Here is a 12031-nt window from a genome sequence, read left to right as displayed (position 1 = left end):
CGCGAATCGCTGCCTATTGAGCTTCACGCCCTCATAAAAGAAGATCACGAATCGATAAAAACTCATCCTAAGCTCATCAGGTCGCACCTAATATGGCTGTAGGCGTGGTGGTAACTAATCATCGTTTGTTGGCGAAGCGTCACGATTGGAAACAGTTTCTCGATTAACGTGAAGCGACTTGAACGTTGTATCCAGATTGCACTACACTGGTTTGACCCAACCTGTTGGTATTCATGTGGATTTTTCGATCATAATTTCAAACCTGTATTGATTATATATTTTTAACAAAAATGTTATGTGTTGGTTTATTATTGTTAGTAAGTAAAATCACAAATCGTATTAGGTTAGCGGAAAATTTTAAAGGTTGAAAAAGTGAAAAAAATGTTGCCTAAATGTAGCACCATTTTTATGTGTGACATTCCGTTGTTCACAAACATTTTCCATTATTAGAGTGTTGCTTTCGATGTCGTTAACATGGCCTTTACAATTTACTTGTTACTCAAAATATTATCTTGCTAACATTGCAAGTTTTTGCTTTGACATTTCACGTACTTCACGTTTTTTGTTGTATTTTATGTAATCCGCCCACAAATCCATTCTGAATCAGCTCTGATCTTGTTCAATGTCCGCATTTGACACAAGTGATTTCAATATGATTTGGTGTTGTCTGATTAAAAGTCAAAATCATCATATTTCATGTTCGCATGATTTACCAAATATTTGTTGCGGTATAATGTGCGCGCTCTTGACTATCTTCACTATAAATTAAAACACGCGGATTAAATTGCATATCGCCCGCAGTTGTAGACTGATAAAGTGAAAACTGTTGTATGGCTGATGCCAAATTAAGTTTTGAAAGCTATCTTCATAGTGAAAGGTCAAATATCGAACACGGTATAAATTGCAAAATATTGACATGAGAAAATTGTGCATGTTTTTTAATATCGCCTATGAGACAATTATTTCATCATTTACAAAAAATGTTCCCACAAAATTTTCCAATTGGTTGTTGGTAAACAACCACGTCTAGCAGTTAAAACCAGGTTTAAAACTTGTCTGAACTTCCGTTGAGATGAATTGCCTTTATTTCGCTTGTTGAAAGAACACATAGCGACACAATTGCACTGAACAATCACCAACTTGGAAATAGCTGCCCAACGTTAAGACGTTATGGGGCGCAAAAAGTGGAGGGCAATTGGTGGATCATGATTAAACACGCTGCAGCTACACCGTATTATAAAGCGTTGATTTGAATAACGTTTGTCAACATTTATAGGCATGTAAAACACATTCCTCCAACCTTTTTATGTATAGGCGTGCGTAAGTTTAAAAACCTCACCTCTTTATGCTAATCCAGTTGTTAAATCGTGAAATATTGGACGAAACCACGCCCACGTGGACGAACGATACGCCAAAGATATTACACACACGATTTTCAACCTGGTTGCACGCACCGCACGCACTAAAGTAACGTCGGCGCACAAAAAGGCGTTGTCGCGTGTCAGATTGCTCTTAAAATAGTCCAACACCCGTTTGCATGTTCACATTCCTGCGTCCACGCAAAAGGCGTTCCAAAAACTGGCTCATCTCCCTTAGGTGTAACGTAATGAGTTTTCGGTTGTATATTTGCATTAGCGTCATATTAAAAAGAAACTGTCCATTTTTAAATGTTGTTCGCAGAAGCTAGCGGTGGCGTGCAAAGGGTTTAAGGTTTCTGTACATGTGTTTTGGCGCTACATAGCAGTTCTGCAAAGAAAGATCTGCATTGTATTGCAGTGTCCAAAAGCGTAACCATGCACCATTAGGTTCAAATTACATTGCATGTGCTGTCTTATTACTGAGGTTGAAATACATACCATCACATTTTTAATTGCTTTGGTGATTTTAGGGAGTTTATTACACCACTCCACATGAACTTAACGCGCCTGTAAGAACATCAAAAGTATTACAGTCAATCAGTTTTGAGGTATATCTTTGGTGACCGAATGTGTACCCTATAATCCGTTACATGGAAGTTCCTGTTATTATCTGAGAAATTCATATAATAGTACAATACTTCGCCCAAATACATCTGAAACTTCAAAATCCATCATTACGATTTTAGCCATGTTTTTCTTTGTTGATCGTGCCATTACGTGTAGCTAATTCTACGGACGTTAAAAATCGGCAGGAATAAATATGCTTGTTTGTTGACAAAATTTCGGACGACGCGTTTAGGAAATTCAGCCATTTGTTTTCGCTTCAACCGGGCTGATATTTACTACAGGGAATCCAGAGCGTGTACTTAACACTTCGCGACGATGAGTAGCGACTTCGCCCTGGGCGCTGACCGTTTAGGAATCTTGAAAAATAACTTTGCTGATGCGATTCGGGGATTTCTGAAGCCACGAACGTTAAACCAGGTAACACTTTGCGAATTTCTGTCACCGGTCTATCGAAAACCCCGAGGCCAAAAAATCGAAAACATCCAGGTGATTTGGTGCCTTTCACCGAACGCGTCGATTCCAGTTTAGATCACAGTGAATCACATTCTAACGTCGTACGAATGATACTGGTTTGTGTGGTCACGGAAATTTGCTTCCCCGGGTTAACAAACATCGTGCCAACCTATAAGTGGTACTCTTTTCTGATGAGTAACATGTACAGTGTTCAATATTGTGTATTTCTCAAATCTTGTTGTGCTTTTTTGCTTTGACTTTAATCTACAAGAGTGATATTTCACAGAAAACCAGCGGTTCCCGATGTTTAACAAACCATGTTGACTTTCCAGTGTCGTTTTAAGCAGAACTGTTCGTGTTTAATAAGAGATTATTTACTGTAGTTGCAACGTAAAATGCAAGATGTACATCACCAAAGAAATAACCTCTAGTTTTGTTTCAATTTAACGTGGTTTAAATAGGACCTTGGTGAATTGTGTCTATTTTTTCCAAACGAACCACCAACATGCAAAGGCAACACACTTGGACATGATATATATGTACACGTTTGCAGCTTTATGAATGTTCTTGGTCTTTTTCTCTCCACGTTTGTGGATTTCTCGGTGGTTGCACTGGTTTTACAACGTACGAAGCGTTTTGCTGACTACTGTCTGAAATGATCTTCGTGCTTAAAGGTATACGATTGCCGAACCAAATCAGCAAAGATGCACTTTAAAAACAAATTTGTTTTTACGCGAAAGACGTGCTACAAATGAAATGCAAGCAATAAAACTTTAATGTTGCGATTTCCGAAATTTGTTAACTACCTCCTGTATCATAAAACATTCTTTGTTAAGCGTGTTTCATCTCGGGCTTGTATGCATGTTTTTCGGAAATTGCCTTGTTTTGCATGCAGGGCTCACTTTCGGAAATCATCCTTTTTTGCATTTCCGCCATGATTCAAACGGATCTATGAGTTCATAAATATATCTCATTTCCGTTCGAGGAATAATCTCAAACTAAATGTAAAACGAACTGTTTGTCTTGAATGTTTCATAGTACGTAGTACGTACTATGATTTATAAATGAGTATGCCGTGATTGCTGGTCTGCATGAACGCTTCAGTGCCGATCCCAGTACGTGTGCATGTTCATCTTAGTCTTTGCATGTTTTCCGTACAGATGGCGCAACTAAACCATCTGTAAATACTATATGTGATTGACATGTTAAACGCACTACATTTTCGCTGCATTTAACTTACGATGGTTTAATTGCAGTCTTCAATGACTCACCACCAAAACAGTAATTTCAGAAAAATGCCTCGTAACCCAACCAAACTGTTAATTACAATTTCCAGCAGTGTGGGTCAAGTAGGTTTTCGCGGCTACTGCGTCGAAAACAGACCGCGCAAATTTGCAACTGTAGCTCTAATGCGGAAACAACGCATCACCACCTCTCTGGCTTATGTCGGCTTAGGGCAGCGGCACTTCGAGCTTAAGCGATCAAATCTGCGGTGTTGAGAGGCGCTTCCTGCCGCGGCAATTAGCAATAGATTACCAAGGTAGTTTTGACGTCTTTTCTTCACGCTGAGCATGCCGCACAGCTGGTCATTGCGATAACAGCCACTTCTATCCACTTTTTGCAACCGCTGTAATCGACAAAATGCATGTTTGTCTAAAGATAGTTTATTCCCAATCGATCACTTTTGTTTGAAAATAACAAATCATATTAATTTGTACTATTAAAAAATTTGGTTGAAGATTCCGGTTTGGGCAAACCACAAACTAAGTTTTTATCGTCAGCACTTAATAATGTATTTAAATCCGTACATTGTTTTAGGCGTTAGGGTATGCAACGATCTATCACACCAGAAAAAAATACCTAAATAGGATCGAGATGCAAAGCCAATTTTAAGGGATTTGCACAAAATCGTTCTTTGAATAGTAAACCAAATCATGGTCTGTAGTAAATTTTGGTTTGGGTTCTGTCTGGTGTGTTTGTCGTTCTCGAACTCAATGTAGGGCGAAGGTTTTTTAAAAGACTTTTCCTTTCTTATAGTTTTCTTTATAGCCTCTTATTGGCATGCACATTTCATTTTCTGCCTTTTATTGTCGTTATATTCCCATCACAAACCGATTTGTCTTTTAGACGGCCAAATTTCAAGGGTTTGGGTTTTTAACAACTAAAAAGCAAAAATTGAAGAGTCCGGCCAATATTTTCGCGTATGTTTTGGTTTTCGGATGTCGGTTCCAATTTTAACCCAAACACATATCATTTCACTAGAAAACCAGATAAAAACAGCACTAAAATTATCACATGCCGTACAATACTTGTTTGCTTAGTACAAATCAAAACAAAACGAATAGGTCAAACCCCAACACATCAATCAAATTTCAAGCCACCACATTTATCTTTACCGCAAATCCCCATCCAAGAAAGAGCAATTCCGGGCAACTCGAATTCGCCACTTGGCACTACCAACAGGTTCAAAGGTCGTGCTATTTTTAGACTTTGCTATTCAAGAGATCGTTAATTGGTTGTCAACAGGACTCCCAGCGGTTTTGTGTTAAACAGAAGCAGCAAGGTCGAGGACTTTGTTTTCGGCCATCTACGGCGACATGAATAGATGATCGCACTGTTTTGAATTCTTTGTGTTGATCAAGACCTGAACTTTGCCATACTGTCTGTTTATGTGACTCTTTTCCTGTTTGCAGACAACAAACTAACTTAAAATTGCTGTTTATGGTAAATTTTCATGTAAAGTGTTTTCTATAGTCTACAATATGTGGTATTTTTATCAGCTTTGTGGATAGAGAACCATTTCAAGCTTTAAACCAACGATCCCATAATTGTAGTTTCAATTACTGGCATTCGCTTTGAATAAATGTCTATAAAATGTCCTAATAAACAACATTACCTTAATCAACACAATATGTGTTTTTTTATTATAACTTTGTTTTGGGTATAACATCTTGCAACAAAAATATCATTGTTTTAATTTTCGAATAGTTTTAAATCCAGTGATACAGTTTTAATTATAAAAGGATTGCGTATAATTGCAAACACCACGAATATTACATCACTTTCAAAAGCTGCACCCTTCAATCTGCAAGTTTATGAAATAAGCATAAGCATGCTTTAATGTTAATCTTTTGCATTTTGGAAAAGCCCTACGCTACGGGAAAAACCAAAGCATGCACAACTTTGCATTGCGTCGCCTTTTTGAGACGAGAAATCAGTGAAAAGCCCCACTTTCGAAGTCTTGACATTTAAACACATCACTGGGATACAAGTTAAACTTTCCGCAAACACCCGGTACTTTATTGCAGGCAAAATATTTTTGGGCGTCTTAGAGGTTACCGGTTTATCGGTGGCCTAAATTATTTGAACTTTTTGATTCTTCATCACGACAGTTGTGATTGGGGGACTTTGCAGGCCGAGGCGTCTCTTCGGAAACTGTGGTAATTTTTTATGCAGGTAGTGCCAGTAAGACTTTTATGTAAATTTTGCTGTTGCGTGATGTTTTAAAAGCTTTTTATTACGTTTTTGCGGACCATTGTTCATTTTGGTGTGTAAACTTGAAAGTGCATCAATCATTTAAATGCAAATCGCTTTTGCTCATGAAGGTCATAGGTTCAAATCTCGCATACAACTATGGCACAGTGTACAATATAAAGCAATTGTGCTGGGCAGCCGGTAGACTAAATGTGTATGTGGTTCTCAACCAGCGCTCATGGGCACGAGCTGTGTTCCGGGGGGGCAGGGGTTCACCAGAAACACACACTAAAAGCCATTTTCTTTTTTAACGCGCATAATTAAGTGTGTGTGTTGCAAATAACATTATTCCCTAATTTAATCAACTATTTCACATACTATTTGTCTATATTGAGGTTTTCACGATTAAGGATTCTTGTTTACTCTATTCGACCTGTTCAAAGCCGAAATTAATACTGAATTCCAACATGAATTTGCCATATACATTTGTAAGGGGGGCACAGGTCTTACAGGGTTACATAAAGGGGGGCACGAGGCCCAAAAGTTACTTTTAGGGGGGGACGGTCCACGAAAGGTTGAGTCAACCACTGTGCTAGTATATCGATGTGAATAAATGATATGTCTTTCAATCCTGTTTGCACTTAAAATTCGTTTGTTCGCTGAAACAAATGAATGTAGAATTTTGTTGAAATTCATTTAAAGATTGTGCTCTTCAAACGAGTCACTGAAGCTAAACAAGTCATCATCTTAACAAACCATCTCAAACACACCTAAAACCTGACACAATTAGTTAATCTCACACCAAGTATGGTAAATGCTGGGATGCTAAAACTTCGATAACCTATGAGTACGTAACAAGATTATGTTTCCCCGAAAAATGTTGATGTTGTTTGTGTGATTTAAATCTTCGTGGCAAACCCACAACATTCATTAAATGAGTCACGGTGATATTTAGTTGTTCGAAATGACTTGCTGCGGCTATCAAAATACCGATATCTTGCAGGAAAACAAGGCAGTCATTTCTAATCTGGATCCGGTCTTGCTGGTCGTGACGTTCGTAGCATCTTTACCTGCAATCTACCCACTCACGTTTTGATAACGGTCTATGCAGAGCATATGAAACTTTTACTGCTGTGTTAACGATCACAAAATTTAATTGACATGTGCTTATATGGACATTTGGGAAGCTTCTTGTTAAATAGATGGGAAGTATTTGTGCTTGTCGTTTAATTGATGATTTTGTGTTATTATCTCAGCAGTTGCAAAGTACCGATGAAAGCATTTTTAGCTGGAGACTTCGTTTGTAGCAGACGTCCTAGGTCCTAGAGATATTTTTTAGGTTTCAAATTATTAGCGAGGTGTCTGCAAAGTCACCTGCACTATAACTTAGGCGGAATCTCAGCATTCACGTCAGTGACCGGCAAACGTTTACTGCGGTCGTCCAGAACTTTTCAGACATACCTGGAGGCCCAGTACGCAGCCTCGCGTATTGCTAAGAAGCTAACACGAGATATGTGAAAACTGAAGACGGTTTATCAGGAAAACCATTTCTAAAACTGATTATTGTTGTGCCAAATGAACCAATGTTTTTGGTTTAGTTGCTAAACTTAACGCTAACGTAAATTGTAGTAGTTATCTGCTCCAGAATCACGCGCGCGGTGGCTTCAATAAAACAGTGTGCCATGAACGACTTAAAAATTATTTCATGGCCTGCCGGTCACTGGTCTGCACAGACAAAAGCCAGAGGTCAAAAAATCGTGTGCCATTAAAAATGCATGTAGCAACCTTAGTCACCTAGATTATTTTGTGGACGACAGTATGCATTCGCACAATTTAACAAGTGTTTGTTTGCATAACTTTACAGCTCGCCGGAAGTTGATTCAATATCGCAGAGCGTTGTTTTGTAAATGCTGTATAATTTTTTTCGCCGAACATGTGGCATAACATAGCTGTAAGCGCGCCTGGAGTTATGGGCCAAAGCCGGCCCGAACCTGAAAGTAAATCCGAGCCATTTTTTTAAAGAAAAGCTCGAATCAGGCTGAAGGGTGGTGGGGAAAAGGCGCAAATGTGATACCGAGTGAAATTTTAGACCCGAACTTTTCTGTGACGTAAACCATAATTTCAAATATAATTAATCTTTTTTTCTTCTTGATTTTTAGCCTCCATAGCTTCAACGATTCCCTTGCGAAAACGTTTTGCTTTGCGGAATGAGTGCAAAATCTTTCGTCCGTATGTTATTGGTCGTATAACATGTCAGTAGCCGCGCTCTTGTAATTTTAGTTTACCTGGTGGTTTCCCCTCTATGTTGGAGCACACTTGCCATACAATCAAGCCAAAACAAAAGCAAAGAATTCCCAGAAACAATGAGCTTTGATAGGATAATTGTGCATGGCAATTTTGCTATAAGGATGTGTTGGATGCATCACCGATACAAACGAATTTGTAGAGGGTTGTCAGGCCCCTGTTTGAACCGTCGTAAGTAAATCTTTCCATATATGTTCGTATTTACATTTTAAAAACTGTCGCTATTGGGGTGAAACACTAAATACTAGGGCTAGGGGGGCATTTAGGGTGGCTTGTAACCAGTGGTGGGACTCAAATTTTTTGTCAGCCGGTTCTATCACAAATGTCATATTTTTCAGCCGGTTCTGTTACAAAAAGTCCATTGACAGTAACCAGTAATGCCAACCGGTTCGCTGATCTCATTAAATTTCGTGAGACGGTTTCATAGAACCGGTGCGAACCGGCTGAAACCCACCACTGCTTGTAACACAGTCTGCAGTCAGCACCCCGATTAGTCAGCCACTGATTTCCAATCATAAGGCATTGTAATATTGTCAAAAACGATGTTCTTTTTTTCCGCTGTTTGATTCGACGTGCAGTTGGAAAGGCGATTTAAATTTATGAAATATTGGCAAAAGAATCAAAAAGAGAAAAAACAAACAAGAGAAATGGTCTTGCAATTTTCTAATTACAAGCTGGTAATTCCCTTTTAATTAGATTGAATAGTTTTCAACGGTCTGTCAAGAGTGTGTGGTTGATTGTAGCAATCTTGTTTACCACTTTAACCGCAACGAATATTGAAAACGTCAAGTATACTGTTAAAAATAAACTTCTAACTACTTGATCATCCTTTGCTTTGTGGTTTGTTTGAGATTTAAGAATTCGAAGAATAAATGTTATTTTCCAGCACAAAATTCCAAGCAAATGCTCCTGACAATCTAACAGTGCTGAGTAGTAAACGGGTCCAAAATTTGAACCCTTATAACCGAACGTACAAGGCAAAACCCGGCCCGAACCCAAATCGTTTTTGAGAAGCCCGTTCAAACCGAAAGTTTGATTGAAATGCCAATATATTAAACCCCGCAGTATACGGGCGTACAGAATAAAAACTAGTAAAAAAGACACACACAGTAGACAACTAGCTAACACAAAATGTGAAGTCAAGTCTGAATTTGAAAGCCAGTTTGTTAAAAAAGCCCGAACCCGACTTACAACTGTGGCGCCGATAAAATTTACAAAAACGGCATCCATGGTCAAATTTGTATTTTAACATTTTCGTAGCAATACACAATATAAGAACACACACACAAAGTGATGAAGCCTTTAAAGATAACGCGCATAAAACATTCGCCAACGAGAATGGTCTTGATCAACTCGCAAACCTTTTAAACCAAAAGCGAACATGAATGCAATATTTCTTATGCGAGGCGTTGCAATCACAACCTGCTCAAGTTTGAAACTGTTTTACCTATTTTGCTCTTAACGAGTAATTTTGGTTAAACTTTATTTGGTGACATTCAAAATTTCAGCCTACTCATTGACACCATCATGTTACAGCCGCATGCAAATTTCCGCGCACCACATTTTAGATGAGTCAGGTCATATACCTCGGTCAGTTTCGTGGAATCATAAGGTTAAAAACGTCGAAAGGAGCGTTTTGACAAGTCGTTGAAAGTATCATCTTGTGGTCGCAAATCACTTTAAAAAGTGATTGTGCTTTGCCTGAAAGTTGGATATGCTTTAAATAAGGTGCGTGCAATATGTGTGTGTATCGTGCTTTATGTGGGAAAGGTGTTTTTATAACCGTTTCCCATTTCTCATTTTATTACTAAATCGCTCAAGGGCGATGTTCGATTGTTCGAAAATATATTGTCGTGTGTCAACGCAATTTTAGTTTTTAGCACATGGATGTATAGTAAAGAAACGTTTAGAGGTAAAACTGTTTTGATGCTCCTTTTTCCATTGGCGCAAACATTCTAACCTTAATCTGTTTACTGATTTCAAGTCTACACCACTAATTCACTGCAATGCAATTAAAAATGGTCCTCTGTTGATTCAAAACATTTTGCCAACGTATCGATAAACAACCCAAGTTTGTGGGATTTTTTAGGTTTTGTACTGTACGAATATGGAGATGTTCGTTTGTTGTCGCAAGCGCAAACGTTGCAGGTTTCCAGATTACAAGTTGTTACAATTTCAAACTTCTGACATCCAACACTTCGTTGACCACAAGAGAAAATGCTCACTTGACGTTTACGCTGATTTCTTATCAGTTTTTCTCGAATGTTCAAAGACTGAAAAGGCGACAAGGCCTTGAGGTGAAGTAGTGAGAATTATGAGTGATTTATTTATAGGCCCGGCTGTGTTATGACAACTTATCAGCGGTTTTAAACTATAGAAGTTAGCATCAGATACTAGAAGAGCTTCCGTAAATACGTTACCGAGGTTCCCACATGAAGGCGAGAACTTGAGTCCCTGACCCAAACCACAACACGCTCAGCTACAACGTCACAAAACGAACGTATTTTTATGGTTTCTATGCCGTTGAGTTTCCTTTTGTTTTGGGTTTGAAAAGAAATACACCAGCGATAGAATTATGACTCCCAAAATTAAATTAAAACGGAAAACCATCCCCAGTTTGGAACGAAAAAGACTGTGTCCGGTTTCAAAATGCATTAGGCTATACTTTCTATTTGCAAATTGGTTGTGTTTACAAAATTGGGAATCTTTAAAATAGGCATTTTTCAGTTTGTCGTGACGAAATATTGGGCTAACTAAAAAACATCATATCAAGATTTTTTTCAACATATTAGCAGCATCTACGCTTGTGGTCGGATAAGCGTCCCATCACAATCACGACCATCAACTAAACAGCAAAACAACGTTTACTTTGTGTCAAATAACAAGCTCCTGAGGTGCGCGAGGGCCTGGGAAAGGTGATGTGGGACCTCCCTGACTGGACATTTGTCTTACTTGAGGTGAAAAAGTGGATGGCAGCTTGAAGATCCGTTATCGCTCGCTCGATAATGGATGCGACAAGCGAGAGGCCCCGACGTGTTGCTTTAGCGAGAACCGCGATTCGATGAAACGACACGCTTTGTTGCAGGATTTAAAAGTAGTTTGCGACTGGATTGCTCAAACACGCCCCTGGACGCACGGTTATTGTTGGAGGATGAAACTCACAATAAAATACAAGTCAAAGTTTGTTTCAGACGTGTTTTTTTTAACATAGAGCAAACCGTCAGAACATTTTTTTAACTTCATTTTATAATTTAACGACAAAAGATTAAATCAACTACAACCGGTTCATTGGTTAACACCTACAACACGCGGTCATGTGATATTGAATTTGGCTAATGTAGGCGACGTGCGGTGACAGCCAAAGTCGGATAAACCTTCATAAGCTTTAACGGCTTAATAATTTGAGCCGACTCGTCAATGCAGATTGGACCAGTGGCAAGTCAAGTGAGCCTGAAAGTTAACATTTTTATTCACATATTCACATTCAACAATAAACAGTACAATTACATTCGCTACAATTGGTAATTTAAATATTTTAATTTGATGAGGTCACTAAGCCAAAACTTCATCGTTAACCCAGACCTATCCACAGTATTATCCTGGTATTTCAAATATGTACAGATGTTAAGTTGGTCACATACCTACCTTGTTTAAAGCTTCAAGCGCACATAAACAGACAACACCGAAACAGACTATGATTGAACGGTGTTTATATATTCCACCACTATCTACGACGGCTTATCTGCAGATCGCACTTCACGAATATGTTGCATAAATTGGATTACAGAAGACTGCCTTTGTTTATTCCATTCTGG

This window comes from Phallusia mammillata, chromosome 2 (genome assembly GCF_965637545.1).
Source record: "Phallusia mammillata chromosome 2, kaPhaMamm4.hap1.1, whole genome shotgun sequence".
In the NCBI taxonomy this organism is placed as follows: Eukaryota; Metazoa; Chordata; class Ascidiacea; order Phlebobranchia; family Ascidiidae; genus Phallusia; species Phallusia mammillata.
Note: the sequence above shows the minus strand (reverse complement) of the source record.